This window comes from Xyrauchen texanus, chromosome 20, assembly GCF_025860055.1.
Source record: "Xyrauchen texanus isolate HMW12.3.18 chromosome 20, RBS_HiC_50CHRs, whole genome shotgun sequence".
NCBI classification, from domain to species: domain Eukaryota; kingdom Metazoa; phylum Chordata; class Actinopteri; order Cypriniformes; family Catostomidae; genus Xyrauchen; species Xyrauchen texanus.
In genome coordinates this window covers 25,703,564-25,711,931 of record NC_068295.1, presented here as the reverse complement: position 1 = coordinate 25,711,931, position 8,368 = coordinate 25,703,564, and the positions used below count along the sequence as shown (strand labels likewise).

The following is an 8,368-nucleotide window of genomic DNA, read 5'->3' as shown; positions in this document are numbered from 1 at the left end:
ACTAGAAGCGCTCACACTTTAATGTGCTCTGTGGCACCAGATCAAAACCACTGGAGAAGATATAGAATGACGTGACATACTGAAGGAACAAATGGTATATGTTAAAGTTATTGACTGCTGACTTTGCTAACAAACATCAAACAATAGGGAGACTGGCAGTTCAAATTGCAATGAGAGTAAGTGATGAATGAGAGCATGAGTTGTGGGGGTCCAAATAACAGAGTGTGAGCCATTCATTGTACTCACATATTTCTCACTATGTGGTGCATCTATAAGTAAAACTCAGCCAGTGGATCATCAGCACACAAGTAGGCTACTGCAACGCTATTCTTCAGACAGCCACTGCCTGTATCCACTCTACAAGTTTGGCTCTCGAAGAATAATGCCAATACAGTATTAATTTAAAATATGTGAAATTATAATAATAACATTATTTGAAGGAGTAATTCGAATAAAGTAACCTGACTAAGAGAAGTACCAAGAATAGATTCCTTGGAGACACACTTTTAGGGTATGCCCAAATATTGAAATGAGAATCATGGAAATAACTCTCATTTAAATTTAGGTAGAAAATTGACTAAAATTCCCCAAAGCAAGATTCCTACTGTCTGTGTATTGGTGCAATGCATTCATTGTCTTGAAAGCATAATTTCTGCGGTTGCAATTATAAGAATGAGCATGTTTGTAAATTATTGTAACAGAGACAACAATGTACCATGAATACTGGGCATTATCAAGACTGCAACAGTGTTCAGAAGATACTATTAGTGCTGAGAATGGGCAAGAAACAGATGATATTTATAATTTCCTAGCTTATTTCACATTGTGCTAACAGTTACTGCCACACATTCAAGCAATCTCAATTGTACATCTGCTGTGGTTTGTCTGGCCATAGCAGGCTTTGTAGTTAGATACCCCTGGTCTAGTTCATAATCCTTGATGACAGTAAATGTTCACAATACTATAAGCAGGATGCAAACATTCAATATATAATATTTTCATTGCTCTTATTAGTTTTTTGCATCGACAATGTGGCATGTTAAGGTGGAGTTTGGGTTCAAGTATGCCCTGTGTCAAGTTTTTCATCATTTATGGTATTATTTATTAATATGAGCTATCCATGCTGTAAGATTATGTTGCAAGAGAGAAACAAGAATACATTTTTATCATCAGACCAGCCTGCATGCTTAAATATAAGGATTCATAGACAATGTGTCTCTCTCTCGCAAATTATGTCCCTACGCAAAATGCAACTCACAACAGATGAAGAGTATTTTCCTACTTTAAAACAGTGAACCAGCTTACAAGCATAATGCACAGCGAATGAAAAACAATAATCACTGTATATAAAAAACATTGCGCATGCGCACACCGTTTGAGTAGCTCTCCCTCTAACAACTTTTCCTGAATCACAGCGGAGTAAATTATCTATTTTAGTCGATCATTTTTTATATAGTTATACTCGAAACATGAGTCTAGAATCTCTTTTCGAACAAATTTTACTGACAGAGCAGCAGGTGTCGGAGAATATCAGGCAGCTTCACGAAGGTAACGCTAGGCTATGCAGATTAGTTGACGGTTAATTTGAGGTAATACATTTGCCGCGAGTTGTTTTTAAACTTGAGGATTCAACACAACACAATAAGCCATTAAATATATATTTTTTAATTATTTATTTTTATTTATTTATTTTGTATAGCTTGTAAATGTGTAACTTGTGAAAGTGTAGTGAATATTGTTTTAATCAAAGTCTATGTCAATCTTCAAAAAGTTCGTTTTGTTTTTTTTAACCACATAGTTAAAACTGCAGTCAAGAGTGTACAGGAGAAAATAAAGTCCTCAAGTGAAAAACTGGAGAAGGCTCACCGTGAACAGGAGGAGAAGGTATGCTCAGCCATGACTTTTCTAAATATTTGACCAACATACAAATGATAAATTATACCCCTCCCCCACTCCTTCAAATTTCCTAGTGCTTCTGTTTCAAATATATTCATTAACCCTTGTTCGTAAATTTAAAAAAAAAATTACTCAGAGGTCATCAAAGAACAAAAATGTCTTGAGTCAAAAAACTGCCATAATAGTATTATATATTAATATTTGTTCCCATAATTTCTTTAACCAACATCAGCCCTGATCATAACAAGAAAACAAAATTAACTATTTTCCATATACTAAATGCTAAGGGGATTTTTATTTATTTATTATTATTATTATTATTATTATTATTATCACAGTCTGGGATGTCAGTGATTAGCAAAAACATTGATTTTGGTTTATTATTATTATTTTTTGTGCAGTGTGAGGTTAAAAAAAAACCCACACACTCAGGACCTTAGAGGACAAAAATGCCCATGTCAAAAAACTGCCACAATCATATATTTTATTATTTTACAATATTATTTTCCACATTCACTAACTTTTTTCATCATAACATTTTTATTTAATTTAATCATAACTACCAAATATTCATTCATTTTCATAATTGTAACCCTTTAAATGCCAGTTAGTTTACATAATGCCACTGTTGTTTTTACACACACACATTTCTCAAAACACACTCTGACATCCATACCAACACACCCACATAATCTTAGCTGCATCATTTATTGGCCTGCAGTGCCAATATAGAAAATAGGAAAAAAACATGTATTTGCTTCATTGGCTAAACATGAGAACAATGGTGGAAAATATAAAAAAATTAAATTTTGAAGCCAGGGCTCTGGAAAATAAGCATAATATCATAAAATTCATGATCATCAAATATTGCAGTTTTAATGGGTTTTATTAGGGACATTTTTGTCCTGAAGGTCCTGAGTGTAACTATTTTGTGGACACAGTGTATTATGGATGTATTATAGGAACTGAGGTTTAAATATCAAAATTCCCCCCAAAATACACCCCTTTGCAAAATGTATGCCATTGGCATTAACATAGCCAAAATGATCGGGGGGAAAAAAATGACAAAATGTCCTGAAGGTCGCACAAGGGTTCAAGTTTATCTATGCAGTGAGCTGACATGCAGAATTAATGTCATGTGTCACTGTGAAATAGGCATTCTGTTACATGATCAAAACACTTAATTTAATGGACAGGATACATTAACATGGAGTGGATCAATTCAAAGCGGCACTGTGAAATCAATCTAATTTCTTTCAGATTACATTAGTATTATTGTTGAAAACCTTTAAAATACAATTAACCTTGCAAACATATTTCTTAAACTTGTTTGATACCAATGTCAGGAGCTGAATCATCTAATTAAAGAGGTCACTCATTTCCTAAAGAATGAGCTCAATACAGAGGCAATATAAAGGCTTCTGAATGCAAATACCTCCAGATATCACCCAATTGCATAAATTGATCATTACATAGTTAAGAATGATATTTAAAGATGGGTACTTGCCATTTACAATGAATGACCTCAGTCATCTACTGAAGTAGTCAATGTCATGAAAGATGCTTCTAATTTTCCTGAACAATATTTTTGGTTTGATCAATGTGTGTCACGCACACACACACAAGACGAGACAGTCACAATGTCAGAGTAAACTGCTTTAATCGATAAAGCAGTCAACAGTACAAAAAGGGCAAATCCAGAGAAGAGTGGTAAACGGGAGCGTAAGGTCGAAGCCGGGGAATCAGAATAGGGTAAAGGGGAAAATCCGGATGAGAGTGGTCAAGGGGAGTGTAGGGTCGAAGCCGGGAAACAAGCATGAACTAGACGGGACTAGCGAGAGGAAAAGACAGGGGAACTAGAGGATCACAAGTGCTGGCAAAGCGAGGGGGGGTAAACTAAACAATAACCAACAGGAGTGAGACGAACGGGTTGTGAAATATATAGGGGCGAGTGCAGGTGTAAACAATGATAGGTGATGAGACGAGTGCAGGAGTGCAGATGACGCGCGTGCAGGTGGTCATAATGTTCTGGGGGATTGGAAACGCGTGAGAAACTCGAGGAAGGGAGATAACCTACGAGCATGTGGGCGAGTAGGAGCAAAGTGGGCATGAGGGCTCGAGCGAGCAAAAAGAGTGTGCAAAGCTCGAGGGGGCGGAGCGAGGGAGTGAGGTCGAGGGAGTGAGTGTGAGTGCGATGAAGCGGGGATGGGACAGAGGAGCGGGGTTCGTGACAATGTGTCCTATATAATTATGAGACATAATTTAATTGCGTTCTTTGGAGCCAGGTAGAGAGTATTTACCTGAAGGATGCTTAATGTCTTTCACACTTGACTGGCCTAGTAAAAGGAAATAATCAGTTACTTGAATTCAGAAGACAGTGCTATGCTAATTACAGACTGACCTACAAACAAAATGACAAACTTTCCCCAACAAACATCACTTAAACCACTGATCCATCAACATGCTGTGCTGCCACAATGTCTTTGTGTAGCCTGTTAGAACTGTTCACTGTCGGGGACTTCCGCTTCCGCCCGCATGGAGTGAGTAGCAGAGAAGGGAGCTCCTCGAATTAATAAGTGATTATTGCTCAATAGACTAGTCAGCCGTGTAAAACTTTATAATTTTGGTTAAAGAATTGTTGCTACGTACCTTTCTAAATGAAACCGAGCTTGTGCAAAAAAGTTACATTTACAATCCAGCGTAATACGAAGACAGAAAGCGGTGAAAGAAAAATGGACGAACATATGCAAGACGATGATTCGCCTATTTAATTGAGTGCATTCAGAACGGAACTACATAACAATGGAACTGGGTCAATGACGTATAAGGCCTTTGAGAGGCCCATTTTTAAAATACTTGAAATAATAATATATTTGGCTATTTTCTAAACATTTGGAGTGTAGTCTACACATGCATGTGTGTGAAAACTTCAAACAAAGATATTTTAGTGCTTTTAAACTCAAATGAATAGGGCAACGACCTTAAAAAAAGTCATTTGGGGCGACCGTAATTTATCTTAAAATTAATAGATTTCCTTTACATAAGTTATATTTTAAGAAGTATCAGTAATTAATTGAACTGTTTAAGAAAGATATACTCATGTGTCCTTTCATTTATTGCAAATGATGTTAAATACATTTTTATCTATAATGGCAGTGTCACCCTCATAAAGCAATTACATATTTGTTTTACTCACATAATCCATAAAACTGATTTAAAATGTGTAGATATAGTATCCACTTATTGATGTTATACCAATTAATTATATTTCAACCAAAATGGACAGACATTATTTTTTGAATTTACTACAGAATTGAATATGGTTGGTTACCCCACATGACAAGTGGTCGCCCCACATGATGAAAAACAGCAGGCAATTAAGACTATTCAATGATTTTGATAGTTAAAACACATTTAATGAAATTTTATGAAGAATCAGCATATCCATTTCATTTGACACATTTCATAACATTAACATTTTCCTCACTATTTCATTTGACACATAACCATCATATTAATATTTTCAATACTAATGCATTAAACGCTTGGACATAACATTGAACAGCATTTTCCTTTTTCATTTTCATTTCATTTCATTTCATTAATCACTTAAACATACAATGTTTGCCTTTTCATTACTATTTCATTTAACAGTTGAACATAGCAGCATTCTGCAGACACATTGAACAGCATTTTCCTTTTTCCATTTTCATTACATTAATCACTTAAACGTACAATGTTTGCATTTTTCTTACGATTTCATTTAACACTTGAACATAACAGCATTCTGCAGACACATTGTAGGCATTTCTTTAACCCCAGCAATTTCTGAATGCTACCCAGTCTTGGCAGGTCAACTTTGAGAAGCGTGAATTTGCTGGCTCGGGTTCTGAAATGACAGCATGAACATCTTTCCTAAAGTAGAAAGTAACATCTGGAGTTTTTGGCCATAAGAACAAGTTCTTGTCATCAGACTGTCGCATACAGCTTATCTGCAGTTCCTCTTCCACAACCTTTAGGACCTGACCTACATATGGAAGCTCGTCGTAGGTTACTATCACAAACCTTCCACATAGATCTTGGACACTTTCTTCTTGCCTAGGTGGCTCAGGTGGAGAGCTTGAGGGGTCCTCAGGTTTCTCGGTTTGCTGTATGGTGGCTTTCAGGTCTACCATTTTTGGCTGGTAACAAGGGCATGGACTCATCTCTAAGTGCTTGCAGAAGCAAGATACTTCCCTGTGTGTTATCTTTGCAGGCTGTGATGACACATCTTGGTGTATCTTCATGGTGCCTTTTACAGCCTCCAAATTGCCAGGAATCAACTCGTCACATTTTTCAATGCTCTCACTTGTCACCCAGTAGAGAGTTCTTCCTCTCTCTCTCTGATAGTTCATCTGACTTCATGTATTTGATTGTGCCCTTTTGCTTTCTTCTCTGGTAGCTGAAACAAATTATTGTATAATAAACTATTGACATTAGTATACTGTCACTGATTCTGGTGGCCTAACATTACATTTTATGTACTGTTAACTACCTATAGATTTTACCTTTCTTTTTTCCTGGCAAGATAGTCAGCTCTTGCTACAGGATCTGCATTGATCCGCTGCCTGTAGCGTGCAGTCTTTTCTTTGCTTGTTAGTGGGGCCATCTAGAAAAAAAGTATATTTAAACATACACAGAGTTAGAAAAGGAATTGGAAAAAGTAGAATGAATGCTTAATATTCACACATTTCTCTGATAAAAACATAATAATCAAAAAGAAGTAAGCTTAGTCCTCTCTGAAGTAGGATGGAAATTATTGAACTTTAGAAAAAATATGTGGTGAAATGTAGAAAGTTATTTAAAACAACTAAATGCATATAATGAATGAAAACATTTGCATACAGAAACTACAAATACATGATATGTGTTTTCTATCATTTAAGCAATCAGTGGCGGTCGCCCCAGATGATGCTCGGTCGCCCCAGATGATGCTCGGTCGCCCCAGATGATGTTTTCAAGTTTAATCAAGTATAACAGGCTAATGCTTAGCTATAGAACCCAAGCTAGCTTCTTCTCACCACATATCACTGACAAATTTACATTAAAAATAAAGATTTGCTTATAAAACTTATTATTTACAGTTTTAGGTTGGTCGCCCCACATGATATCAAAATGTGATGTATACACTGCAGCAGTTTTAAAGAGGATTTGTTTGTAAAAATGAGAGTGACTACTCACCTGCTAGTTGTCTCTGTGGGACCCTCACCATGAGGCTGGCTGATGCAACATCCTCTTTGAGATGATTGTCAAAATAAAAGTCCCTTAATTGTATTTTCTTGATGGTCGCCCCAGATGATATTTCAGACAATGAACATCTTCGGACAAGATTTGTTTGTTTATTATGATTGAAATGTGTGTACAAATGTTTCATAACTTTGTCAATCAATGGAAAACAAATTATGCCAAATAGGGTAAGGATTATATTTAAATTATTTTAGTTTGATTTAAAACCAGTTGTCCAAACAGAAGTCAAGGCCGGACGGTCGCCCCACATGATGTTTTCACACTTCAGATGGCAGAAAATGGCCAATAAGCCAATTATTTTTAAAGAAATAAGAGTGGGCATATGTATAAGGGAGGTGGTAGACATACATGTTATAATTTTATTCATTTTAATGTTTATTAATTGGTAAAAAGTTCAGTCGGACAGAAAAAGCAAGCGTCACGTCTTTGACCCAACTACATACACACCAAGAGGCTGTGATTAAGGACATTAAGTCGCAAATTGAAAACCTAGATTTGGAGATGCAAAAGAATAAAGAAGAAGTGAAAGAAGACCTGCGAGAGGAAATATTTCCCGAGCTGGCCGCCCTACATAAAGCTCAGGCCGAAGCGACAAACGAGTGCACGGAGATGGGGAAAGCGATGAGTGACACGATGGACAGGGTGGCAGTTCTAGAAAAGTCTCATGAACTCATGGCCAAAGAGCACAAGAAAATGCATGAAAAATGCCGAAGACAGAATTTAAGATTCGTTGGGGTTCCAGAGGGAGTGGAGGCAGGAAAACCGGTTTGATTCATCAAAGACCTGCTAGTGGAGTTATTCGGAGCTGATGACTTGGGAGATACCAGTATGATGGTAGATCGGGCGCACAGGACCCTTGTGCCAAAACCGAAACCGGAGAGTGGTACTGAGCAAAAATTGCTCATTTCCATTACTATTCTGACAAGGAAAAAATCCTGATGTTGTCTAGAAATAAAGGCCGTCTCTACTACAAAGGATCCCCTGTGTACATCTTCCCCGATGTGAGTGCAGAGGTTGCAAACTTCACGCTGCGTTCAATCCAGTGAAGGCCAAGCTGTACTATAAAGCTGTACTATAAACTATAGTTTGTTCTATCCAGCCAAACTGGCAATCACCGTGGATGTGGAATTAGATTCACAGTCGAACGCCCTCAAGAAGCAGAGAAATTTATTGAGAAGAAAACACA

At 36.9% G+C, this 8,368-nt stretch overlaps 1 long non-coding RNA gene across 1 annotated transcript; it reads right to left on the bottom strand.

Annotated features, from left to right (window-relative positions):
- Positions 1-5,357: 5,357 nt before the first annotated feature.
- Positions 5,358-7,893, bottom strand: LOC127660635 (uncharacterized). Its single transcript, XR_007972663.1, has 3 exons — positions 7,117-7,893; positions 6,444-6,544; positions 5,358-6,337 (listed from the first exon to the last, which is right to left on the bottom strand). It is a non-coding gene; the product is annotated as an uncharacterized LOC127660635 (long non-coding RNA).
- Between the last annotated feature and the right edge of the window lie 475 nt (positions 7,894-8,368).